The sequence below is a fragment of the Triturus cristatus genome, chromosome 12 (genome assembly GCF_964204655.1).
Source record: "Triturus cristatus chromosome 12, aTriCri1.1, whole genome shotgun sequence".
In the NCBI taxonomy this organism is placed as follows: domain Eukaryota; kingdom Metazoa; phylum Chordata; class Amphibia; order Caudata; family Salamandridae; genus Triturus; species Triturus cristatus.
The window spans coordinates 217,258,332-217,282,691 of record NC_140595.1 but is presented as its reverse complement, the minus strand read 5'-3'; the positions used below and the strand labels follow the sequence as shown (position 1 = coordinate 217,282,691).

At 45.0% G+C, this 24,360-nt stretch overlaps 25 non-coding genes across 25 annotated transcripts; all 25 read left to right on the top strand.

The window, feature by feature from the left end:
• The first annotated feature begins 185 nt into the window (after window positions 1–185).
• On the top strand, window positions 186–300 carry LOC146773797 (U5 spliceosomal RNA). The gene has a single exon (XR_014974455.1). It is a non-coding gene; the product is annotated as a U5 spliceosomal RNA (small nuclear RNA).
• An 889-nt stretch (window positions 301–1,189) lies between these two features.
• LOC146773796 (U5 spliceosomal RNA) lies at window positions 1,190–1,304 on the top strand. Its single transcript, XR_014974608.1, has one exon. It is a non-coding gene; the product is annotated as a U5 spliceosomal RNA (small nuclear RNA).
• Window positions 1,305–2,144: 840 nt separating this feature from the next.
• Window positions 2,145–2,259, top strand: LOC146773795 (U5 spliceosomal RNA). The gene has a single exon (XR_014972435.1). It is a non-coding gene; the product is annotated as a U5 spliceosomal RNA (small nuclear RNA).
• Window positions 2,260–3,147: 888 nt separating this feature from the next.
• On the top strand, window positions 3,148–3,262 carry LOC146773794 (U5 spliceosomal RNA). Its single transcript, XR_014973984.1, has one exon. It is a non-coding gene; the product is annotated as a U5 spliceosomal RNA (small nuclear RNA).
• An 876-nt stretch (window positions 3,263–4,138) lies between these two features.
• Window positions 4,139–4,253, top strand: LOC146773793 (U5 spliceosomal RNA). Its single transcript, XR_014972434.1, has one exon. It is a non-coding gene; the product is annotated as a U5 spliceosomal RNA (small nuclear RNA).
• An 840-nt stretch (window positions 4,254–5,093) lies between these two features.
• LOC146773792 (U5 spliceosomal RNA) lies at window positions 5,094–5,208 on the top strand. The gene has a single exon (XR_014972433.1). It is a non-coding gene; the product is annotated as a U5 spliceosomal RNA (small nuclear RNA).
• An 876-nt stretch (window positions 5,209–6,084) lies between these two features.
• LOC146773791 (U5 spliceosomal RNA) lies at window positions 6,085–6,199 on the top strand. Its single transcript, XR_014973758.1, has one exon. It is a non-coding gene; the product is annotated as a U5 spliceosomal RNA (small nuclear RNA).
• An 852-nt stretch (window positions 6,200–7,051) lies between these two features.
• Window positions 7,052–7,166, top strand: LOC146773790 (U5 spliceosomal RNA). The gene has a single exon (XR_014972432.1). It is a non-coding gene; the product is annotated as a U5 spliceosomal RNA (small nuclear RNA).
• Window positions 7,167–8,055: 889 nt separating this feature from the next.
• Window positions 8,056–8,170, top strand: LOC146773789 (U5 spliceosomal RNA). The gene has a single exon (XR_014974607.1). It is a non-coding gene; the product is annotated as a U5 spliceosomal RNA (small nuclear RNA).
• Window positions 8,171–9,046: 876 nt separating this feature from the next.
• On the top strand, window positions 9,047–9,161 carry LOC146773788 (U5 spliceosomal RNA). Its single transcript, XR_014972431.1, has one exon. It is a non-coding gene; the product is annotated as a U5 spliceosomal RNA (small nuclear RNA).
• An 889-nt stretch (window positions 9,162–10,050) lies between these two features.
• Window positions 10,051–10,165, top strand: LOC146773787 (U5 spliceosomal RNA). Its single transcript, XR_014974606.1, has one exon. It is a non-coding gene; the product is annotated as a U5 spliceosomal RNA (small nuclear RNA).
• An 876-nt stretch (window positions 10,166–11,041) lies between these two features.
• LOC146773786 (U5 spliceosomal RNA) lies at window positions 11,042–11,156 on the top strand. The gene has a single exon (XR_014972430.1). It is a non-coding gene; the product is annotated as a U5 spliceosomal RNA (small nuclear RNA).
• Window positions 11,157–12,009: 853 nt separating this feature from the next.
• LOC146773785 (U5 spliceosomal RNA) lies at window positions 12,010–12,124 on the top strand. Its single transcript, XR_014972429.1, has one exon. It is a non-coding gene; the product is annotated as a U5 spliceosomal RNA (small nuclear RNA).
• An 888-nt stretch (window positions 12,125–13,012) lies between these two features.
• LOC146773784 (U5 spliceosomal RNA) lies at window positions 13,013–13,127 on the top strand. Its single transcript, XR_014973983.1, has one exon. It is a non-coding gene; the product is annotated as a U5 spliceosomal RNA (small nuclear RNA).
• An 876-nt stretch (window positions 13,128–14,003) lies between these two features.
• LOC146773783 (U5 spliceosomal RNA) lies at window positions 14,004–14,118 on the top strand. The gene has a single exon (XR_014973982.1). It is a non-coding gene; the product is annotated as a U5 spliceosomal RNA (small nuclear RNA).
• Window positions 14,119–14,994: 876 nt separating this feature from the next.
• LOC146773782 (U5 spliceosomal RNA) lies at window positions 14,995–15,109 on the top strand. Its single transcript, XR_014972428.1, has one exon. It is a non-coding gene; the product is annotated as a U5 spliceosomal RNA (small nuclear RNA).
• Window positions 15,110–15,949: 840 nt separating this feature from the next.
• LOC146773781 (U5 spliceosomal RNA) lies at window positions 15,950–16,064 on the top strand. Its single transcript, XR_014972427.1, has one exon. It is a non-coding gene; the product is annotated as a U5 spliceosomal RNA (small nuclear RNA).
• Window positions 16,065–16,940: 876 nt separating this feature from the next.
• Window positions 16,941–17,055, top strand: LOC146773780 (U5 spliceosomal RNA). The gene has a single exon (XR_014974453.1). It is a non-coding gene; the product is annotated as a U5 spliceosomal RNA (small nuclear RNA).
• An 852-nt stretch (window positions 17,056–17,907) lies between these two features.
• On the top strand, window positions 17,908–18,022 carry LOC146773779 (U5 spliceosomal RNA). The gene has a single exon (XR_014972426.1). It is a non-coding gene; the product is annotated as a U5 spliceosomal RNA (small nuclear RNA).
• Window positions 18,023–18,910: 888 nt separating this feature from the next.
• On the top strand, window positions 18,911–19,025 carry LOC146773778 (U5 spliceosomal RNA). The gene has a single exon (XR_014973980.1). It is a non-coding gene; the product is annotated as a U5 spliceosomal RNA (small nuclear RNA).
• Window positions 19,026–19,901: 876 nt separating this feature from the next.
• Window positions 19,902–20,016, top strand: LOC146773777 (U5 spliceosomal RNA). Its single transcript, XR_014972425.1, has one exon. It is a non-coding gene; the product is annotated as a U5 spliceosomal RNA (small nuclear RNA).
• An 840-nt stretch (window positions 20,017–20,856) lies between these two features.
• Window positions 20,857–20,971, top strand: LOC146773776 (U5 spliceosomal RNA). Its single transcript, XR_014972424.1, has one exon. It is a non-coding gene; the product is annotated as a U5 spliceosomal RNA (small nuclear RNA).
• Window positions 20,972–21,811: 840 nt separating this feature from the next.
• LOC146773775 (U5 spliceosomal RNA) lies at window positions 21,812–21,926 on the top strand. The gene has a single exon (XR_014972423.1). It is a non-coding gene; the product is annotated as a U5 spliceosomal RNA (small nuclear RNA).
• Window positions 21,927–22,778: 852 nt separating this feature from the next.
• On the top strand, window positions 22,779–22,893 carry LOC146773774 (U5 spliceosomal RNA). The gene has a single exon (XR_014972422.1). It is a non-coding gene; the product is annotated as a U5 spliceosomal RNA (small nuclear RNA).
• An 889-nt stretch (window positions 22,894–23,782) lies between these two features.
• On the top strand, window positions 23,783–23,897 carry LOC146773773 (U5 spliceosomal RNA). Its single transcript, XR_014974605.1, has one exon. It is a non-coding gene; the product is annotated as a U5 spliceosomal RNA (small nuclear RNA).
• Window positions 23,898–24,360: the final 463 nt, after the last annotated feature.

The following is a 24,360-nucleotide window of genomic DNA, read 5'->3' as shown; positions in this document are numbered from 1 at the left end:
ATACACATGTGAACAGTCCACCTTTTTGTACCTTGAGCAGAGACTTTGAAATGTTGGCCTGTTTTGCCCACCGGCCTGGTTCTCGCCCTCTTTCTTAGAGCCTGAAAATACCTTTCAGGTCCTCACCCTCGCAATGACAGGGTCTTTGATGTGCCGCCACTTACCCTAGAGAGCTATATTGTCACTTACTCTGGTTTCTCTTCAAAACGAAAAAGTTTTTCGCCTTTTACTAAAGATTTCCGTGGAGAGGAACATTTAAGAGTTTATTCAATTTTTTTAAGCCTTGCCACAGGTGAGGCTGTTTATCATTTGTTTAAAAGAAAAGCATTACAAGTTGGGGAATATCCAGCAATTGTCTGCTGCTTTTTTGAGGGACATGAGTTTGGTGTTTTATTCCTGAGCTCTCTGCTTGCTCATTTGCATAAACAGAGTGCAGGAGAGGTGCCTCATGGGAAAGAGCTTGTGCAGTGCATGAGATTGCTTTTCTTGACTGACTTGAAACTTCACGATCGCAGGCAGTATATTTTCTTATCTCCCAAAGATCCTGCTGCCAGATCCCAGAGGTCACCCTCCTTTTTAAAGGTGGGACCAAGACTCATGCTGTGCTTTTCATAGGGCTTGCCCGTTATTTGTGCCCGTTTAGAGGTGCCCTGAGAGGTCGCCAATCCTGAGTCAGCTTCCTCTCAGGTAGACTTGAAGGGGCACGTCAGACTTGTTTCACGTGTCTCCAGCCTAGACAGATATATCCTTCTATATTCAGGTTTAATGAAAGTACGTGTGAAAAAGGCACATACGGTGCATGGCTATGTGTAGAGCACAGTGGTGGCTCTGAGCCTATCGATTGGAGGGATGGTGTTGAAAGCGTAAAATGGCTAGGGGACAAAAGGCCTACAGTGCCACTTAACTAAAAGCCTGATTCACATTTCCTGTTCCCCTTCCCCAGCAGCCCCGACAACTCCTAATGAGCTGAGGTGAGTACAAAAGAAATTTGCATATTCCCAGATATACACATGTGAACAGTCCACCTTTTTGTACCTTGAGCAGAGACTCTGAAATGTTGGCCTGTTTTGCCCACCGGCCTGGTTCTCGCCCTCTTTCTTAGAGCCTGAAAATACCTTTCAGGTCCTCACCCTCGCAATGACAGGGTCTTTGATGTGGCGCCACTTACCCTAGAGAGCTATATTGTCACTTATTCTGGTTTCTCTTCAAAACGAAAAAATCTTTCGCCTTTTACTAAAGATTTCCGTGGCGAGGAACATTTAAGAGTTTATTCAATTTTTTTAAGCCTTGCCACAGGTGAGGCTGTTTATCATTTGTTTAAAAGAAAAGTATTAGAAGTTGGGGAATATCCAGCAATTGTCTGCTGCTTTTTTGGGGGACATGAGTTTGGTGTTTTATTCCTGAGCTCTCTGCTTGCTCATTTGCATAAACAGAGTGCAGGAGAGGTGCCTCATGGGAAAGAGCTTGTGCAGTGCATGAGATTGCTTTTCTTGACTGACTTCAAACTTCACGATCGCAGGCAGTATATTTTCTTATCTCCCAAAGATCCTGCTGCCAGATCCCAGAGGTCACCCTCCTTTTTAAAGGTGGGACCAAGACTCATGCTGTGCTTTTCATAGGGCTTGCCCCTTATTTGTGCCCGTGAGAGGTCACCAATCCTGAGTCAGCTTCCTCTCAGGTAGACTTGAAGGGGCACGTCAGACTTGTTTCATGTGTCTCCAGCCTAGACAGATATATCCTTCTATATTCAGGTTTAATGAAAGTACGTGTGAAAAAGGCACATACGGTGCATGGCTATGTGTAGAGCGTGTTGAAAGCGTAAAATGGCTAGGGGACAAAAGGCCTACAGTGCCACTTAACTAAAAGCCTGATTCACATTTCCTGTTCCCCTTCCCCAGCAGCCCCGACAACTCCTAATGAGCTGAGGTGAGTACAAAAGAAATTTGCATATTCCCAGACATACACATGTGAACAGTCCACCTTTTTGTACCTTGAGCAGAGACTTTGAAATGTTGGCCTGTTTTGCCCACCGGCCTGGTTCTCGCCCTCTTTCTTAGAGCCTGAAAATACCTTTCAGGTCCTCACCCTCGCAATGACAGGGTCTTTGATGTGCCGCCACTTACCCTAGAGAGCTATATTGTCACTTACTCTGGTTTCTCTTCAAAACGAAAAAATCTTTCGCCTTTTACTAAAGATTTCCGTGGAGAGGAACATTTAAGAGTTTATTCAATTTTTTTAAGCCTTGCCACAGGTGAGGCTGTTTATCATTTGTTTAAAAGAAAAGCATTACAAGTTGGGGAATATCCAGCAATTGTCTGCTGCTTTTTTGGGGGACATGAGTTTGGTGTTTTATTCCTGAGCTCTCTGCTTGCTCATTTGCATAAACAGAGTGCAGGAGAGGTGCCTCATGGGAAAGAGCTTGTGCAGTGCATGAGATTGCTTTTCTTGACTGACTTGAAACTTCACGATCGCAGGCAGTATATTTTCTTATCTCCCAAAGATCCTGCTGCCAGATCCCAGAGGTCACCCTCCTTTTTAAAGGTGGGACCAAGACTCATGCTGTGCTTTTCATAGGGCTTGCCCGTTATTTGTGCCTGTTAGAGGTGCCCTGAGAGGTCGCCAATCCTGAGTCAGCTTCCTCTCAGGTAGACTTGAAGGGGCACGTCAGACTTGTTTCACGTGTCTCCAGCCTAGACAGATATATCCTTCTATATTCAGGTTTAATGAAAGTACGTGTGAAAAAGGCACATACGGTGCATGGCTATGTGTAGAGCACAGTGGTGGCTCTGAGCATATCGATTGGAGGGATGGTGTTGAAAGCGTAAAATGGCTAGGGGACAAAAGGCCTACAGTGCCACTTAACTAAAAGCCTGATTCACATTTCCTGTTCCCCTTCCCCAGCAGCCCCGACAACTCCTAATGAGCTGAGGTGAGTACAAAAGAAATTTGCATATTCCCAGACATACACATGTGAACAGTCCACCTTTTTGTACCTTGAGCAGAGACTTTGAAATGTTGGCCTGTTTTGCCCACCGGCCTGGTTCTCGCCCTCTTTCTTAGAGCCTGAAAATACCTTTCAGGTCCTCACCCTCGCAATGACAGGGTCTTTGATGTGCCGCCACTTACCCTAGAGAGCTATATTGTCACTTACTCTGGTTTCTCTTCAAAACGAAAAAATCTTTCGCCTTTTACTAAAGATTTCCGTGGAGAGGAACATTTAAGAGTTTATTCAATTTTTTTAATCCTTGCCACAGGTGAGGCTGTTTATCATTTGTTTAAAAGAAAAGCATTACAAGTTGGGGAATATCCAGCAATTGTCTGCTGCTTTTTTGGGGGACATGAGTTTGGTGTTTTATTCCTGAGCTCTCTGCTTGCTCATTTGCATAAACAGAGTGCAGGAGAGGTGCCTCATGGGAAAGAGCTTGTGCAGTGCATGAGATTGCTTTTCTTGACTGACTTGAAACTTCACGATTGCAGGCAGTATATTTTCTTATCTCCCAAAGATCCTGCTGCCAGATCCCAGAGGTCACCCTCCTTTTTAAAGGTGGGACCAAGACTCATGCTGTGCTTTTCATAGGGCTTGCCCGTTATTTGTGCCCGTGAGAGGTCACCAATCCTGAGTCAGCTTCCTCTCAGGTAGACTTGAAGGGGCACGTCAGACTTGTTTCATGTGTCTCCAGCCTAGACAGATATATCCTTCTATATTCAGGTTTAATGAAAGTACGTGTGAAAAAGGCACATACGGTGCATGGCTATGTGTAGAGCACAGTGGTGGCTCTGAGCATATCGATTGGAGAGATGGTGTTGAAAGCGTAAAATGGCTAGGGGACAAAAGGCCTACAGTGCCACTTAACTAAAAGCCTGATTCACATTTCCTGTTCCCCTTCCCCAGCAGCCCCGACAACTCCTAATGAGCTGAGGTGAGTACAAAAGAAATTTGCATATTCCCAGACATACACATGTGAACAGTCCACCTTTTTGTACCTTGAGCAGAGACTTTGAAATGTTGGCCTGTTTTGCCCACCGGCCTGGTTCTCGCCCTCTTTCTTAGAGCCTGAAAATACCTTTCAGGTCCTCACCCTCGCAATGACAGGGTCTTTGATGTGCCGCCACTTACCCTAGAGAGCTATATTGTCACTTACTCTGGTTTCTCTTCAAAACGAAAAAATCTTTCGCCTTTTACTAAAGATTTCCGTGGAGAGGAACATTTAAGAGTTTATTCAATTTTTTTAAGCCTTGCCACAGGTGAGGCTGTTTATCATTTGTTTAAAAGAAAAGCATTACAAGTTGGGGAATATCCAGCAATTGTCTGCTGCTTTTTTGGGGGACATGAGTTTGGTGTTTTATTCCTGAGCTCTCTGCTTGCTCATTTGCATAAACAGAGTGCAGGAGAGGTGCCTCATGGGAAAGAGCTTGTGCAGTGCATGAGATTGCTTTTCTTGACTGACTTGAAACTTCACGATCGCAGGCAGTATATTTTCTTATCTCCCAAAGATCCTGCTGCCAGATCCCAGAGGTCACCCTCCTTTTTAAAGGTGGGACCAAGACTCATGCTGTGCTTTTCATAGGGCTTGCCCGTTATTTGTGCCCGTGAGAGGTCACCAATCCTGAGTCAGCTTCCTCTCAGGTAGACTTGAAGGGGCACGTCAGACTTGTTTCACGTGTCTCCAGCCTAGACAGATATATCCTTCTATATTCAGGTTTAATGAAAGTACGTGTGAAAAAGGCACATACGGTGCATGGCTATGTGTAGAGCGTGTTGAAAGCGTAAAATGGCTAGGGGACAAAAGGCCTACAGTGCCACTTAACTAAAAGCCTGATTCACATTTCCTGTTCCCCTTCCCCAGCAGCCCCGACAACTCCTAATGAGCTGAGGTGAGTACAAAAGAAATTTGCATATTCCCAGACATACACATGTGAACAGTCCACCTTTTTGTACCTTGAGCAGAGACTTTGAAATGTTGGCCTGTTTTGCCCACCGGCCTGGTTCTCGCCCTCTTTCTTAGAGCCTGAAAATACCTTTCAGGTCCTCACCCTCGCAATGACAGGGTCTTTGATGTGCCGCCACTTACCCTAGAGAGCTATATTGTCACTTACTCTGGTTTCTCTTCAAAACGAAAAAATCTTTCGCCTTTTACTAAAGATTTCCGTGGAGAGGAACATTTAAGAGTTTATTCAATTTTTTTAAGCCTTGCCACAGGTGAGGCTGTTTATCATTTGTTTAAAAGAAAAGCATTACAAGTTGGGGAATATCCAGCAATTGTCTGCTGCTTTTTTGGGGGACATGAGTTTGGTGTTTTATTCCTGAGCTCTCTGCTTGCTCATTTGCATAAACAGAGTGCAGGAGAGGTGCCTCATGGGAAAGAGCTTGTGCAGTGCATGAGATTGCTTTTCTTGACTGACTTGAAACTTCACGATTGCAGGCAGTATATTTTCTTATCTCCCAAAGATCCTGCTGCCAGATCCCAGAGGTCACCCTCCTTTTTAAAGGTGGGACCAAGACTCATGCTGTGCTTTTCATAGGGCTTGCCCGTTATTTGTGCCCGTGAGAGGTCACCAATCCTGAGTCAGCTTCCTCTCAGGTAGACTTGAAGGGGCACGTCAGACTTGTTTCATGTGTCTCCAGCCTAGACAGATATATCCTTCTATATTCAGGTTTAATGAAAGTACGTGTGAAAAAGGCACATACGGTGCATGGCTATGTGTAGAGCACAGTGGTGGCTCTGAGCATATCGATTGGAGAGATGGTGTTGAAAGCGTAAAATGGCTAGGGGACAAAAGGCCTACAGTGCCACTTAACTAAAAGCCTGATTCACATTTCCTGTTCCCCTTCCCCAGCAGCCCCGACAACTCCTAATGAGCTGAGGTGAGTACAAAAGAAATTTGCATATTCCCAGACATACACATGTGAACAGTCCACCTTTTTGTACCTTGAGCAGAGACTTTGAAATGTTGGCCTGTTTTGCCCACCGGCCTGGTTCTCGCCCTCTTTCTTAGAGCCTGAAAATACCTTTCAGGTCCTCACCCTCGCAATGACAGGGTCTTTGATGTGCCGCCACTTACCCTAGAGAGCTATATTGTCACTTACTCTGGTTTCTCTTCAAAACGAAAAAATCTTTCGCCTTTTACTAAAGATTTCCGTGGAGAGGAACATTTAAGAGTTTATTCAATTTTTTTAAGCCTTGCCACAGGTGAGGTTGTTTATCATTTGTTTAAAAGAAAAGCATTACAAGTTGGGGAATATCCAGCAATTGTCTGCTGCTTTTTTGAGGGACATGAGTTTGGTGTTTTATTCCTGAGCTCTCTGCTTGCTCATTTGCATAAACAGAGTGCAGGAGAGGTGCCTCATGGGAAAGAGCTTGTGCAGTGCATGAGATTGCTTTTCTTGACTGACTTGAAACTTCACGATCGCAGGCAGTATATTTTTTTATCTCCCAAAGATCCTGCTGCCAGACCCCAGAGGTCACCCTCCTTTTTAAAGGTGGGACCAAGACTCATGCTGTGCTTTTCATAGGGCTTGCCCGTTATTTGTGCCCGTTAGAGGTGCCCTGAGAGGTCGCCAATCCTGAGTCAGCTTCCTCTCAGGTAGACTTGAAGGGGCACGTCAGACTTGTTTCACGTGTCTCCAGCCTAGACAGATATATCCTTCTATATTCAGGTTTAATGAAAGTACGTGTGAAAAAGGCACATACGGTGCATGGCTATGTGTAGAGCGTGTTGAAAGTGTAAAATGGCTAGGGGACAAAAGGCCTACAGTGCCACTTAACTAAAAGCCTGTTTCACATTTCCTGTTCCCCTTCCCCAGCAGCCCCGACAACTCCTAATGAGCTGAGGTGAGTACAAAAGAAATTTGCATATTCCCAGACATACACATGTGAACAGTCCACCTTTTTGTACCTTGAGCAGAGACTTTGAAATGTTGGCCTGTTTTGCCCACCGGCCTGGTTCTCGCCCTCTTTCTTAGAGCCTGAAAATACCTTTCAGGTCCTCACCCTCGCAATGACAGGGTCTTTGATGTGCCGCCACTTACCCTAGAGAGCTATATTGTCACTTACTCTGGTTTCTCTTCAAAACGAAAAAATCTTTCGCCTTTTACTAAAGATTTCCGTGGAGAGGAACATTTAAGAGTTTATTCAATTTTTTTAAGCCTTGCCACAGGTGAGGCTGTTTATCATTTGTTTAAAAGAAAAGCATTACAAGTTGGGGAATATCCAGCAATTGTCTGCTGCTTTTTTGGGGGACATGAGTTTGGTGTTTTATTCCTGAGCTCTCTGCTTGCTCATTTGCATAAACAGAGTGCAGGAGAGGTGCCTCATGGGAAAGAGCTTGTGCAGTGCATGAGATTGCTTTTCTTGACTGACTTGAAACTTCACGATCGCAGGCAGTATATTTTCTTATCTCCCAAAGATCCTGCTGCCAGATCCCAGAGGTCACCCTCCTTTTTAAAGGTGGGACCAAGACTCATGCTGTGCTTTTCATAGGGCTTGCCCGTTATTTGTGTCCGTTTAGAGGTGCCCTGAGAGGTCGCCAATCCTGAGTCAGCTTCCTCTCAGGTAGACTTGAAGGGGCACGTCAGACTTGTTTCACGTGTCTCCAGCCTAGACAGATATATCCTTCTATATTCAGGTTTAATGAAAGTACGTGTGAAAAAGGCACATACGGTGCATGGCTATGTGTAGAGCACAGTGGTGGCTCTGAGCATATCGATTGGAGGGATGGTGTTGAAAGCGTAAAATGGCTAGGGGACAAAAGGCCTACAGTGCCACTTAACTAAAAGCCTGATTCACATTTCCTGTTCCCCTTCCCCAGCAGCCCCGACAACTCCTAATGAGCTGAGGTGAGTACAAAAGAAATTTGCATATTCCCAGATATACACATGTGAACAGTCCACCTTTTTGTACCTTGAGCAGAGACTCTGAAATGTTGGCCTGTTTTGCCCACCGGCCTGGTTCTCGCCCTCTTTCTTAGAGCCTGAAAATACCTTTCAGGTCCTCACCCTCGCAATGACAGGGTCTTTGATGTGGCGCCACTTACCCTAGAGAGCTATATTGTCACTTATTCTGGTTTCTCTTCAAAACGAAAAAATCTTTCGCCTTTTACTAAAGATTTCCGTGGCGAGGAACATTTAAGAGTTTATTCAATTTTTTTAAGCCTTGCCACAGGTGAGGCTGTTTATCATTTGTTTAAAAGAAAAGTATTAGAAGTTGGGGAATATCCAGCAATTGTCTGCTGCTTTTTTGGGGGACATGAGTTTGGTGTTTTATTCCTGAGCTCTCTGCTTGCTCATTTGCATAAACAGAGTGCAGGAGAGGTGCCTCATGGGAAAGAGCTTGTGCAGTGCATGAGATTGCTTTTCTTGACTGACTTCAAACTTCACGATCGCAGGCAGTATATTTTCTTATCTCCCAAAGATCCTGCTGCCAGATCCCAGAGGTCACCCTCCTTTTTAAAGGTGGGACCAAGACTCATGCTGTGCTTTTCATAGGGCTTGCCCCTTATTTGTGCCCGTGAGAGGTCACCAATCCTGAGTCAGCTTCCTCTCAGGTAGACTTGAAGGGGCACGTCAGACTTGTTTCATGTGTCTCCAGCCTAGACAGATATATCCTTCTATATTCAGGTTTAATGAAAGTACGTGTGAAAAAGGCACATACGGTGCATGGCTATGTGTAGAGCACAGTGGTGGCTCTGAGCATATCGATTGGAGAGATGGTGTTGAAAGCGTAAAATGGCTAGGGGACAAAAGGCCTACAGTGCCACTTAACTAAAAGCCTGATTCACATTTCCTGTTCCCCTTCCCCAGCAGCCCCGACAACTCCTAATGAGCTGAGGTGAGTACAAAAGAAATTTGCATATTCCCAGACATACACATGTGAACAGTCCACCTTTTTGTACCTTGAGCAGAGACTTTGAAATGTTGGCCTGTTTTGCCCACCGGCCTGGTTCTCGCCCTCTTTCTTAGAGCCTGAAAATACCTTTCAGGTCCTCACCCTCGCAATGACAGGGTCTTTGATGTGCCGCCACTTACCCTAGAGAGCTATATTGTCACTTACTCTGGTTTCTCTTCAAAACGAAAAAATCTTTCGCCTTTTACTAAAGATTTCCGTGGAGAGGAACATTTAAGAGTTTATTCAATTTTTTTAAGCCTTGCCACAGGTGAGGCTGTTTATCATTTGTTTAAAAGAAAAGCATTACAAGTTGGGGAATATCCAGCAATTGTCTGCTGCTTTTTTGGGGGACATGAGTTTGGTGTTTTATTCCTGAGCTCTCTGCTTGCTCATTTGCATAAACAGAGTGCAGGAGAGGTGCCTCATGGGAAAGAGCTTGTGCAGTGCATGAGATTGCTTTTCTTGACTGACTTGAAACTTCACGATCGCAGGCAGTATATTTTCTTATCTCCCAAAGATCCTGCTGCCAGATCCCAGAGGTCACCCTCCTTTTTAAAGGTGGGACCAAGACTCATGCTGTGCTTTTCATAGGGCTTGCCCGTTATTTGTGTCCGTTTAGAGGTGCCCTGAGAGGTCGCCAATCCTGAGTCAGCTTCCTCTCAGGTAGACTTGAAGGGGCACGTCAGACTTGTTTCACGTGTCTCCAGCCTAGACAGATATATCCTTCTATATTCAGGTTTAATGAAAGTACGTGTGAAAAAGGCACATACGGTGCATGGCTATGTGTAGAGCACAGTGGTGGCTCTGAGCATATCGATTGGAGGGATGGTGTTGAAAGCGTAAAATGGCTAGGGGACAAAAGGCCTACAGTGCCACTTAACTAAAAGCCTGATTCACATTTCCTGTTCCCCTTCCCCAGCAGCCCCGACAACTCCTAATGAGCTGAGGTGAGTACAAAAGAAATTTGCATATTCCCAGATATACACATGTGAACAGTCCACCTTTTTGTACCTTGAGCAGAGACTCTGAAATGTTGGCCTGTTTTGCCCACCGGCCTGGTTCTCGCCCTCTTTCTTAGAGCCTGAAAATACCTTTCAGGTCCTCACCCTCGCAATGACAGGGTCTTTGATGTGGCGCCACTTACCCTAGAGAGCTATATTGTCACTTATTCTGGTTTCTCTTCAAAACGAAAAAATCTTTCGCCTTTTACTAAAGATTTCCGTGGCGAGGAACATTTAAGAGTTTATTCAATTTTTTTAAGCCTTGCCACAGGTGAGGCTGTTTATCATTTGTTTAAAAGAAAAGTATTAGAAGTTGGGGAATATCCAGCAATTGTCTGCTGCTTTTTTGGGGGACATGAGTTTGGTGTTTTATTCCTGAGCTCTCTGCTTGCTCATTTGCATAAACAGAGTGCAGGAGAGGTGCCTCATGGGAAAGAGCTTGTGCAGTGCATGAGATTGCTTTTCTTGACTGACTTCAAACTTCACGATCGCAGGCAGTATATTTTCTTATCTCCCAAAGATCCTGCTGCCAGATCCCAGAGGTCACCCTCCTTTTTAAAGGTGGGACCAAGACTCATGCTGTGCTTTTCATAGGGCTTGCCCCTTATTTGTGCCCGTGAGAGGTCACCAATCCTGAGTCAGCTTCCTCTCAGGTAGACTTGAAGGGGCACGTCAGACTTGTTTCATGTGTCTCCAGCCTAGACAGATATATCCTTCTATATTCAGGTTTAATGAAAGTACGTGTGAAAAAGGCACATACGGTGCATGGCTATGTGTAGAGCACAGTGGTGGCTCTGAGCATATCGATTGGAGAGATGGTGTTGAAAGCGTAAAATGGCTAGGGGACAAAAGGCCTACAGTGCCACTTAACTAAAAGCCTGATTCACATTTCCTGTTCCCCTTCCCCAGCAGCCCCGACAACTCCTAATGAGCTGAGGTGAGTACAAAAGAAATTTGCATATTCCCAGACATACACATGTGAACAGTCCACCTTTTTGTACCTTGAGCAGAGACTTTGAAATGTTGGCCTGTTTTGCCCACCGGCCTGGTTCTCGCCCTCTTTCTTAGAGCCTGAAAATACCTTTCAGGTCCTCACCCTCGCAATGACAGGGTCTTTGATGTGCCGCCACTTACCCTAGAGAGCTATATTGTCACTTACTCTGGTTTCTCTTCAAAACGAAAAAATCTTTCGCCTTTTACTAAAGATTTCCGTGGAGAGGAACATTTAAGAGTTTATTCAATTTTTTTAAGCCTTGCCACAGGTGAGGCTGTTTATCATTTGTTTAAAAGAAAAGCATTACAAGTTGGGGAATATCCAGCAATTGTCTGCTGCTTTTTTGGGGGACATGAGTTTGGTGTTTTATTCCTGAGCTCTCTGCTTGCTCATTTGCATAAACAGAGTGCAGGAGAGGTGCCTCATGGGAAAGAGCTTGTGCAGTGCATGAGATTGCTTTTCTTGACTGACTTGAAACTTCACGATTGCAGGCAGTATATTTTCTTATCTCCCAAAGATCCTGCTGCCAGATCCCAGAGGTCACCCTCCTTTTTAAAGGTGGGACCAAGACTCATGCTGTGCTTTTCATAGGGCTTGCCCGTTATTTGTGTCCGTTTAGAGGTGTCCTGAGAGGTCACCAATCCTGAGTCAGCTTCCTCTCAGGTAGACTTGAAGGGGCACGTCAGACTTGTTTCACGTGTCTCCAGCCTAGACAGATATATCCTTCTATATTCAGGTTTAATGAAAGTACGTGTGAAAAAGGCACATACGGTGCATGGCTATGTGTAGAGCGTGTTGAAAGCGTAAAATGGCTAGGGGACAAAAGGCCTACAGTGCCACTTAACTAAAAGCCTGATTCACATTTCCTGTTCCCCTTCCCCAGCAGCCCCGACAACTCCTAATGAGCTGAGGTGAGTACAAAAGAAATTTGCATATTCCCAGACATACACATGTGAACAGTCCACCTTTTTGTACCTTGAGCAGAGACTTTGAAATGTTGGCCTGTTTTGCCCACCGGCCTGGTTCTCGCCCTCTTTCTTAGAGCCTGAAAATACCTTTCAGGTCCTCACCCTCGCAATGACAGGGTCTTTGATGTGCCGCCACTTACCCTAGAGAGCTATATTGTCACTTACTCTGGTTTCTCTTCAAAACGAAAAAATCTTTCGCCTTTTACTAAAGATTTCCGTGGAGAGGAACATTTAAGAGTTTATTCAATTTTTTTAAGCCTTGCCACAGGTGAGGCTGTTTATCATTTGTTTAAAAGAAAAGCATTACAAGTTGGGGAATATCCAGCAATTGTCTGCTGCTTTTTTGGGGGACATGAGTTTGGTGTTTTATTCCTGAGCTCTCTGCTTGCTCATTTGCATAAACAGAGTGCAGGAGAGGTGCCTCATGGGAAAGAGCTTGTGCAGTGCATGAGATTGCTTTTCTTGACTGACTTGAAACTTCACGATCGCAGGCAGTATATTTTCTTATCTCCCAAAGATCCTGCTGCCAGATCCCAGAGGTCACCCTCCTTTTTAAAGGTGGGACCAAGACTCATGCTGTGCTTTTCATAGGGCTTGCCCGTTATTTGTGCCTGTTAGAGGTGCCCTGAGAGGTCGCCAATCCTGAGTCAGCTTCCTCTCAGGTAGACTTGAAGGGGCACGTCAGACTTGTTTCACGTGTCTCCAGCCTAGACAGATATATCCTTCTATATTCAGGTTTAATGAAAGTACGTGTGAAAAAGGCACATACGGTGCATGGCTATGTGTAGAGCACAGTGGTGGCTCTGAGCATATCGATTGGAGGGATGGTGTTGAAAGCGTAAAATGGCTAGGGGACAAAAGGCCTACAGTGCCACTTAACTAAAAGCCTGATTCACATTTCCTGTTCCCCTTCCCCAGCAGCCCCGACAACTCCTAATGAGCTGAGGTGAGTACAAAAGAAATTTGCATATTCCCAGACATACACATGTGAACAGTCCACCTTTTTGTACCTTGAGCAGAGACTTTGAAATGTTGGCCTGTTTTGCCCACCGGCCTGGTTCTCGCCCTCTTTCTTAGAGCCTGAAAATACCTTTCAGGTCCTCACCCTCGCAATGACAGGGTCTTTGATGTGCCGCCACTTACCCTAGAGAGCTATATTGTCACTTACTCTGGTTTCTCTTCAAAACGAAAAAATCTTTCGCCTTTTACTAAAGATTTCCGTGGAGAGGAACATTTAAGAGTTTATTCAATTTTTTTAATCCTTGCCACAGGTGAGGCTGTTTATCATTTGTTTAAAAGAAAAGCATTACAAGTTGGGGAATATCCAGCAATTGTCTGCTGCTTTTTTGGGGGACATGAGTTTGGTGTTTTATTCCTGAGCTCTCTGCTTGCTCATTTGCATAAACAGAGTGCAGGAGAGGTGCCTCATGGGAAAGAGCTTGTGCAGTGCATGAGATTGCTTTTCTTGACTGACTTGAAACTTCACGATTGCAGGCAGTATATTTTCTTATCTCCCAAAGATCCTGCTGCCAGATCCCAGAGGTCACCCTCCTTTTTAAAGGTGGGACCAAGACTCATGCTGTGCTTTTCATAGGGCTTGCCCGTTATTTGTGCCCGTGAGAGGTCACCAATCCTGAGTCAGCTTCCTCTCAGGTAGACTTGAAGGGGCACGTCAGACTTGTTTCATGTGTCTCCAGCCTAGACAGATATATCCTTCTATATTCAGGTTTAATGAAAGTACGTGTGAAAAAGGCACATACGGTGCATGGCTATGTGTAGAGCACAGTGGTGGCTCTGAGCATATCGATTGGAGAGATGGTGTTGAAAGCGTAAAATGGCTAGGGGACAAAAGGCCTACAGTGCCACTTAACTAAAAGCCTGATTCACATTTCCTGTTCCCCTTCCCCAGCAGCCCCGACAACTCCTAATGAGCTGAGGTGAGTACAAAAGAAATTTGCATATTCCCAGACATACACATGTGAACAGTCCACCTTTTTGTACCTTGAGCAGAGACTTTGAAATGTTGGCCTGTTTTGCCCACCGGCCTGGTTCTCGCCCTCTTTCTTAGAGCCTGAAAATACCTTTCAGGTCCTCACCCTCGCAATGACAGGGTCTTTGATGTGCCGCCACTTACCCTAGAGAGCTATATTGTCACTTACTCTGGTTTCTCTTCAAAACGAAAAAATCTTTCGCCTTTTACTAAAGATTTCCGTGGAGAGGAACATTTAAGAGTTTATTCAATTTTTTTAATCCTTGCCACAGGTGAGGCTGTTTATCATTTGTTTAAAAGAAAAGCATTACAAGTTGGGGAATATCCAGCAATTGTCTGCTGCTTTTTTGGGGGACATGAGTTTGGTGTTTTATTCCTGAGCTCTCTGCTTGCTCATTTGCATAAACAGAGTGCAGGAGAGGTGCCTCATGGGAAAGAGCTTGTGCAGTGCATGAGATTGCTTTTCTTGACTGACTTGAAACTTCACGATTGCAGGCAGTATATTTTCTTATCTCCCAAAGATCCTGCTGCCAGATCCCAGAGGTCACCCTCCTTTTTAAAGGTGGGCCCAAGACTCATGCTGTGCTTTTCATAGGGCTTGCCCGTTATTTGTGCCCGTGAGAGGTCACCAATCCTGAGTCAGCTTCCTCTCAGGTAGACTTGAAGGGGCACGTCAGACTTGTTTCATGTGTCTCCAGCCTAGACAGATATATCCTTCTATATTCAGGTTTAATGAAAGTACGTGTGAAAAAGGCACATACGGTGCATGGCTATGTGTAGAGCACAGTGGTGGCTCTGAGCATATCGATTGGAGAGATGGTGTTGAAAGCGTAAAATGGCTAGGGGACAAAAGGCCTACAGTGCCACTTAACTAAAAGCCTGATTCACATTTCCTGTTCCCCTTCCCCAGCAGCCCCGACAACTCCTAATGAGCTGAGGTGAGTACAAAAGAAATTTGCATATTCCCAGACATACACATGTGAACAGTCCACCTTTTTGTACCTTGAGCAGAGACTTTGAAATGTTGGCCTGTTTTGCCCACCGGCCTGGTTCTCGCCCTCTTTCTTAGAGCCTGAAAATACCTTTCAGGTCCTCACCCTCGCAATGACAGGGTCTTTGATGTGCCGCCACTTACCCTAGAGAGCTATATTGTCACTTACTCTGGTTTCTCTTCAAAACGAAAAAATCTTTCGCCTTTTACTAAAGATTTCCGTGGAGAGGAACATTTAAGAGTTTATTCAATTTTTTTAAGCCTTGCCACAGGTGAGGCTGTTTATCATTTGTTTAAAAGAAAAGCATTACAAGTTGGGGAATATCCAGCAATTGTCTGCTGCTTTTTTGGGGGACATGAGTTTGGTGTTTTATTCCTGAGCTCTCTGCTTGCTCATTTGCATAAACAGAGTGCAGGAGAGGTGCCTCATGGGAAAGAGCTTGTGCAGTGCATGAGATTGCTTTTCTTGACTGACTTGAAACTTCACGATCGCAGGCAGTATATTTTCTTATCTCCCAAAGATCCTGCTGCCAGATCCCAGAGGTCACCCTCCTTTTTAAAGGTGGGACCAAGACTCATGCTGTGCTTTTCATAGGGCTTGCCCGTTATTTGTGCCCGTGAGAGGTCACCAATCCTGAGTCAGCTTCCTCTCAGGTAGACTTGAAGGGGCACGTCAGACTTGTTTCACGTGTCTCCAGCCTAGACAGATATATCCTTCTATATTCAGGTTTAATGAAAGTACGTGTGAAAAAGGCACATACGGTGCATGGCTATGTGTAGAGCGTGTTGAAAGCGTAAAATGGCTAGGGGACAAAAGGCCTACAGTGCCACTTAACTAAAAGCCTGATTCACATTTCCTGTTCCCCTTCCCCAGCAGCCCCGACAACTCCTAATGAGCTGAGGTGAGTACAAAAGAAATTTGCATATTCCCAGACATAAACATGTGAACAGTCCACCTTTTTGTACCTTGAGCAGAGACTTTGAAATGTTGGCCTGTTTTGCCCACCGGCCTGGTTCTCGCCCTCTTTCTTAGAGCCTGAAAATACCTTTCAGGTCCTCACCCTCGCAATGACAGGGTCTTTGATGTGCCGCCACTTACCCTAGAGAGCTATATTGTCACTTACTCTGGTTTCTCTTCAAAACGAAAAAATCTTTCGCCTTTTACTAAAGATTTCCGTGGAGAGGAACATTTAAGAGTTTATTCAATTTTTTTAAGCCTTGCCACAGGTGAGGCTGTTTATCATTTGTTTAAAAGAAAAGCATTACAAGTTGGGGAATATCCAGCAATTGTCTGCTGCTTTTTTGGGGGACATGAGTTTGGTGTTTTATTCCTGAGCTCTCTGCTTGCTCATTTGCATAAACAGAGTGCAGGAGAGGTGCCTCATGGGAAAGAGCTTGTGCAGTGCATGAGATTGCTTTTCTTGACTGACTTGAAACTTCACGATCGCAGGCAGTATATTTTCTTATCTCCCAAAGATCCTGCTGCCAGATCCCAGAGGTCACCCTCCTTTTTAAAGGTGGGACCAAGACTCATGCTGTGCTTTTCATAGGGCTTGCCCGTTATTTGTGCCCGTGAGAGGTCACCAATCCTGAGTCAGCTTCCTCTCAGGTAGACTTGAAGGGGCACGTCAGACTTGTTTCATGTGTCTCCAGCCTAGACAGATATATCCTTCTATATTCAGGTTTAATGAAAGTACGTGTGAAAAAGGCACATACGGTGCATGGCTATGTGTAGAGCACAGTGGTGGCTCTGAGCATATCGATTGGAGAGATGGTGTTGAAAGCGTAAAATGGCTAGGGGACAAAAGGCCTACAGTGCCACTTAACTAAAAGCCTGATTCACATTTCCTGTTCCCCTTCCCCAGCAGCCCCGACAACTCCTAATGAGCTGAGGTGAGTACAAAAGAAATTTGCATATTCCCAGACATACACATGTGAACAGTCCACCTTTTTGTACCTTGAGCAGAGACTTTGAAATGTTGGCCTGTTTTGCCCACCGGCCTGGTTCTCGCCCTCTTTCTTAGAGCCTGAAAATACCTTTCAGGTCCTCACCCTCGCAATGACAGGGTCTTTGATGTGCCGCCACTTACCCTAGAGAGCTATATTGTCACTTACTCTGTTTTCTCTTCAAAACGAAAAAATCTTTCGCCTTTTACTAAAGATTTCCGTGGAGAGGAACATTTAAGAGTTTATTCAATTTTTTTAAGCCTTGCCACAGGAGAGGCTGTTTATCATTTGTTTAAAAGAAAAGCATTACAAGTTGGGGAATATCCAGCAATTGTCTGCTGCTTTTTTGAGGGACATGAGTTTGGTGTTTTATTCCTGAGCTCTCTGCTTGCTCATTTGCATAAACAGAGTGCAGGAGAGGTGCCTCATGGGAAAGAGCTTGTGCAGTGCATGAGATTGCTTTTCTTGACTGACTTGAAACTTCACGATCGCAGGCAGTATATTTTCTTATCTCCCAAAGATCCTGCTGCCAGATCCCAGAGGTCACCCTCCTTTTTAAAGGTGGGACCAAGACTCATGCTGTGCTTTTCATAGGGCTTGCCCGTTATTTGTGCCCGTTAGAGGTGCCCTGAGAGGTCGCCAATCCTGAGTCAGCTTCCTCTCAGGTAGACTTGAAGGGGCACGTCAGACTTGTTTCACGTGTCTCCAGCCTAGACAGATATATCCTTCTATATTCAGGTTTAATGAAAGTACGTGTGAAAAAGGCACATACGGTGCATGGCTATGTGTAGAGCGTGTTGAAAGCGTAAAATGGCTAGGGGACAAAAGGCCTACAGTGCCACTTAACTAAAAGCCTGATTCACATTTCCTGTTCCCCTTCCCCAGCAGCCCCGACAACTCCTAATGAGCTGAGGTGAGTACAAAAGAAATTTGCATATTCCCAGACATACACATGTGAACAGTCCACCTTTTTGTACCTTGAGCAGAGACTTTGAAATGTTGGCCTGTTTTGCCCACCGGCCTGGTTCTCGCCCTCTTTCTTAGAGCCTGAAAATACCTTTCAGGTCCTCACCCTCGCAATGACAGGGTCTTTGATGTGCCGCCACTTACCCTAGAGAGCTATATTGTCACTTACTCTGGTTTCTCTTCAAAACGAAAAAATCTTTCGCCTTTTACTAAAGATTTCCGTGGAGAGGAACATTTAAGAGTTTATTCAATTTTTTTAAGCCTTGCCACAGGTGAGGCTGTTTATCATTTGTTTAAAAGAAAAGCATTACAAGTTGGGGAATATCCAGCAATTGTCTGCTGCTTTTTTGGGGGACATGAGTTTGGTGTTTTATTCCTGAGCTCTCTGCTTGCTCATTTGCATAAACAGAGTGCAGGAGAGGTGCCTCATGGGAAAGAGCTTGTGCAGTGCATGAGATTGCTTTTCTTGACTGACTTGAAACTTCACGATCGCAGGCAGTATATTTTCTTATCTCCCAAAGATCCTGCTGCCAGATCCCAGAGGTCACCCTCCTTTTTAAAGGTGGGACCAAGACTCATGCTGTGCTTTTCATAGGGCTTGCCCGTTATTTGTGCCTGTTAGAGGTGCCCTGAGAGGTCGCCAATCCTGAGTCAGCTTCCTCTCAGGTAGACTTGAAGGGGCACGTCAGACTTGTTTCACGTGTCTCCAGCCTAGACAGATATATCCTTCTATATTCAGGTTTAATGAAAGTACGTGTGAAAAAGGCACATACGGTGCATGGCTATGTGTAGAGCACAGTGGTGGCTCTGAGCATATCGATTGGAGGGATGGTGTTGAAAGCGTAAAATGGCTAGGGGACAAAAGGCCTACAGTGCCACTTAACTAAAAGCCTGATTCACATTTCCTGTTCCCCTTCCCCAGCAGCCCCGACAACTCCTAATGAGCTGAGGTGAGTACAAAAGAAATTTGCATATTCCCAGACATACACATGTGAACAGTCCACCTTTTTGTACCTTGAGCAGAGACTTTGAAATGTTGGCCTGTTTTGCCCACCGGCCTGGTTCTCGCCCTCTTTCTTAGAGCCTGAAAATACCTTTCAGGTCCTCACCCTCGCAATGACAGGGTCTTTGATGTGCCGCCACTTACCCTAGAGAGCTATATTGTCACTTACTCTGGTTTCTCTTCAAAACGAAAAAATCTTTCGCCTTTTACTAAAGATTTCCGTGGAGAGGAACATTTAAGAGTTTATTCAATTTTTTTAATCCTTGCCACAGGTGAGGCTGTTTATCATTTGTTTAAAAGAAAAGCATTACAAGTTGGGGAATATCCAGCAATTGTCTGCTGCTTTTTTGGGGGACATGAGTTTGGTGTTTTATTCCTGAGCTCTCTGCTTGCTCATTTGCATAAACAGAGTGCAGGAGAGGTGCCTCATGGGAAAGAGCTTGTGCAGTGCATGAGATTGCTTTTCTTGACTGACTTGAAACTTCACGATTGCAGGCAGTATATTTTCTTATCTCCCAAAGATCCTGCTGCCAGATCCCAGAGGTCACCCTCCTTTTTAAAGGTGGGCCCAAGACTCATGCTGTGCTTTTCATAGGGCTTGCCCGTTATTTGTGCCCGTGAGAGGTCACCAATCCTGAGTCAGCTTCCTCTCAGGTAGACTTGAAGGGGCACGTCAGACTTGTTTCATGTGTCTCCAGCCTAGACAGATATATCCTTCTATATTCAGGTTTAATGAAAGTACGTGTGAAAAAGGCACATACGGTGCATGGCTATGTGTAGAGCACAGTGGTGGCTCTGAGCATATCGATTGGAGAGATGGTGTTGAAAGCGTAAAATGGCTAGGGGACAAAAGGCCTACAGTGCCACTTAACTAAAAGCCTGATTCACATTTCCTGTTCCCCTTCCCCAGCAGCCCCGACAACTCCTAATGAGCTGAGGTGAGTACAAAAGAAATTTGCATATTCCCAGACATACACATGTGAACAGTCCACCTTTTTGTACCTTGAGCAGAGACTTTGAAATGTTGGCCTGTTTTGCCCACCGGCCTGGTTCTCGCCCTCTTTCTTAGAGCCTGAAAATACCTTTCAGGTCCTCACCCTCGCAATGACAGGGTCTTTGATGTGCCGCCACTTACCCTAGAGAGTTATATTGTCACTTACTCTGGTTTCTCTTCAAAACGAAAAAATCTTTCGCCTTTTACTAAAGATTTCCGTGGAGAGGAACATTTAAGAGTTTATTCAATTTTTTTAAGCCTTGCCACAGGTGAGGCTGTTTATCATTTGTTTAAAAGAAAAGCATTACAAGTTGGGGAATATCCAGCAATTGTCTGCTGCTTTTTTGGGGGACATGAGTTTGGTGTTTTATTCCTGAGCTCTCTGCTTGCTCATTTGCATAAACAGAGTGCAGGAGAGGTGCCTCATGGGAAAGAGCTTGTGCAGTGCATGAGATTGCTTTTCTTGACTGACTTGAAACTTCACGATCGCAGGCAGTATATTTTCTTATCTCCCAAAGATCCTGCTGCCAGATCCCAGAGGTCACCCTCCTTTTTAAAGGTGGGACCAAGACTCATGCTGTGCTTTTCATAGGGCTTGCCCGTTATTTGTGCCCGTGAGAGGTCACCAATCCTGAGTCAGCTTCCTCTCAGGTAGACTTGAAGGGGCACGTCAGACTTGTTTCACGTGTCTCCAGCCTAGACAGATATATCCTTCTATATTCAGGTTTAATGAAAGTACGTGTGAAAAAGGCACATACGGTGCATGGCTATGTGTAGAGCGTGTTGAAAGCGTAAAATGGCTAGGGGACAAAAGGCCTACAGTGCCACTTAACTAAAAGCCTGATTCACATTTCCTGTTCCCCTTCCCCAGCAGCCCCGACAACTCCTAATGAGCTGAGGTGAGTACAAAAGAAATTTGCATATTCCCAGACATACACATGTGAACAGTCCACCTTTTTGTACCTTGAGCAGAGACTTTGAAATGTTGGCCTGTTTTGCCCACCGGCCTGGTTCTCGCCCTCTTTCTTAGAGCCTGAAAATACCTTTCAGGTCCTCACCCTCGCAATGACAGGGTCTTTGATGTGCCGCCACTTACCCTAGAGAGCTATATTGTCACTTACTCTGGTTTCTCTTCAAAACGAAAAAATCTTTCGCCTTTTACTAAAGATTTCCGTGGAGAGGAACATTTAAGAGTTTATTCAATTTTTTTAAGCCTTGCCACAGGTGAGGCTGTTTATCATTTGTTTAAAAGAAAAGCATTACAAGTTGGGGAATATCCAGCAATTGTCTGCTGCTTTTTTGGGGGACATGAGTTTGGTGTTTTATTCCTGAGCTCTCTGCTTGCTCATTTGCATAAACAGAGTGCAGGAGAGGTGCCTCATGGGAAAGAGCTTGTGCAGTGCATGAGATTGCTTTTCTTGACTGACTTGAAACTTCACGATCGCAGGCAGTATATTTTCTTATCTCCCAAAGATCCTGCTGCCAGATCCCAGAGGTCACCCTCCTTTTTAAAGGTGGGACCAAGACTCATGCTGTGCTTTTCATAGGGCTTGCCCGTTATTTGTGCCCGTGAGAGGTCACCAATCCTGAGTCAGCTTCCTCTCAGGTAGACTTGAAGGGGCACGTCAGACTTGTTTCACGTGTCTCCAGCCTAGACAGATATATCCTTCTATATTCAGGTTTAATGAAAGTACGTGTGAAAAAGGCACATACGGTGCATGGCTATGTGTAGAGCGTGTTGAAAGCGTAAAATGGCTAGGGGACAAAAGGCCTACAGTGCCACTTAACTAAAAGCCTGATTCACATTTCCTGTTCCCCTTCCCCAGCAGCCCCGACAACTCCTAATGAGCTGAGGTGAGTACAAAAGAAATTTGCATATTCCCAGATATACACATGTGAACAGTCCACCTTTTTGTACCTTGAGCAGAGACTTTGAAATGTTGGCCTGTTTTGCCCACCGGCCTGGTTCTCGCCCTCTTTCTTAGAGCCTGAAAATACCTTTCAGGTCCTCACCCTCGCAATGACAGGGTCTTTGATGTGCCGCCACTTACCCTAGAGAGCTATATTGTCACTTACTCTGGTTTCTCTTCAAAACGAAAAAATCTTTCGCCTTTTACTAAAGATTTCCGTGGAGAGGAACATTTAAGAGTTTATTCAATTTTTTTAAGCCTTGCCACAGGTGAGGCTGTTTATCATTTGTTTAAAAGAAAAGCATTACAAGTTGGGGAATATCCAGCAATTGTCTGCTGCTTTTTTGAGGGACATGAGTTTGGTGTTTTATTCCTGAGCTCTCTGCTTGCTCATTTGCATAAACAGAGTGCAGGAGAGGTGCCTCATGGGAAAGAGCTTGTGCAGTGCATGAGATTGCTTTTCTTGACTGACTTGAAACTTCACGATCGCAGGCAGTATATTTTTTTATCTCCCAAAGATCCTGCTGCCAGACCCCAGAGGTCACCCTCCTTTTTAAAGGTGGGACCAAGACTCATGCTGTGCTTTTCATAGGGCTTGCCCGTTATTTGTGCCCGTTAGAGGTGCCCTGAGAGGTCGCCAATCCTGAGTCAGCTTCCTCTCAGGTAGACTTGAAGGGGCACGTCAGACTTGTTTCACGTGTTTCCAGCCTAGACAGATATATCCTTCTATATTCAGGTTTAATGAAAGTACGTGTGAAAAAGGCACATACGGTGCATGGCTATGTGTAGAGCGTGTTGAAAGTGTAAAATGGCTAGGGGACAAAAGGCCTACAGTGCCACTTAACTAAAAGCCTGTTTCACATTTCCTGTTCCCCTTCCCCAGCAGCCCCGACAACTCCTAATGAGCTGAGGTGAGTACAAAAGAAATTTGCATATTCCCAGACATACACATGTGAACAGTCCACCTTTTTGTACCTTGAGCAGAGACTTTGAAATGTTGGCCTGTTTTGCCCACCGGCCTGGTTCTCGCCCTCTTTCTTAGAGCCTGAAAATACCTTTCAGGTCCTCACCCTCGCAATGACAGGGTCTTTGATGTGCCGCCACTTACCCTAGAGAGCTATATTGTCACTTACTCTGGTTTCTCTTCAAAACGAAAAAATCTTTCGCCTTTTACTAAAGATTTCCGTGGAGAGGAACATTTAAGAGTTTATTCAATTTTTTTAAGCCTTGCCACAGGTGAGGCTGTTTATCATTTGTTTAAAAGAAAAGCATTACAAGTTGGGGAATATCCAGCAATTGTCTGCTGCTTTTTTGGGGGACATGAGTTTGGTGTTTTATTCCTGAGCTCTCTGCTTGCTCATTTGCATAAACAGAGTGCAGGAGAGGTGCCTCATGGGAAAGAGCTTGTGCAGTGCATGAGATTGCTTTTCTTGACTGACTTGAAACTTCACGATCGCAGGCAGTATATTTTCTTATCTCCCAAAGATCCTGCTGCCAGATCCCAGAGGTCACCCTCCTTTTTAAAGGTGGGACCAAGACTCATGCTGTGCTTTTCATAGGGCTTGCCCGTTATTTGTGTCCGTTTAGAGGTGCCCTGAGAGGTCGCCAATCCTGAGTCAGCTTCCTCTCAGGTAGACTTGAAGGGGCACGTCAGACTTGTTTCACGTGTCTCCAGCCTAGACAGATATATCCTTCTATATTCAGGTTTAATGAAAGTACGTGTGAAAAAGGCACATACGGTGCATGGCTATGTGTAGAGCACAGTGGTGGCTCTGAGCATATCGATTGGAGGGATGGTGTTGAAAGCGTAAAATGGCTAGGGGACAAAAGGCCTACAGTGCCACTTAACTAAAAGCCTGATTCACATTTCCTGTTCCCCTTCCCCAGCAGCCCCGACAACTCCTAATGAGCTGAGGTGAGTACAAAAGAAATTTGCATATTCCCAGATATACACATGTGAACAGTCCACCTTTTTGTACCTTGAGCAGAGACTCTGAAATGTTGGCCTGTTTTGCCCACCGGCCTGGTTCTCGCCCTCTTTCTTAGAGCCTGAAAATACCTTTCAGGTCCTCACCCTCGCAATGACAGGGTCTTTGATGTGGCGCCACTTACCCTAGAGAGCTATATTGTCACTTATTCTGGTTTCTCTTCAAAACGAAAAAATCTTTCGCCTTTTACTAAAGATTTCCGTGGCGAGGAACATTTAAGAGTTTATTCAATTTTTTTAAGCCTTGCCACAGGTGAGGCTGTTTATCATTTGTTTAAAAGAAAAGTATTAGAAGTTGGGGAATATCCAGCAATTGTCTGCTGCTTTTTTGGGGGACATGAGTTTGGTGTTTTATTCCTGAGCTCTCTGCTTGCTCATTTGCATAAACAGAGTGCAGGAGAGGTGCCTCATGGGAAAGAGCTTGTGCAGTGCATGAGATTGCTTTTCTTGACTGACTTCAAACTTCACGATCGCAGGCAGTATATTTTCTTATCTCCCAAAGATCCTGCTGCCAGATCCCAGAGGTCACCCTCCTTTTTAAAGGTGGGACCAAGACTCATGCTGTGCTTTTCATAGGGCTTGCCCCTTATTTGTGCCCGTGAGAGGTCACCAATCCTGAGTCAGCTTCCTCTCAGGTAGACTTGAAGGGGCACGTCAGACTTGTTTCATGTGTCTCCAGCCTAGACAGATATATCCTTCTATATTCAGGTTTAATGAAAGTACG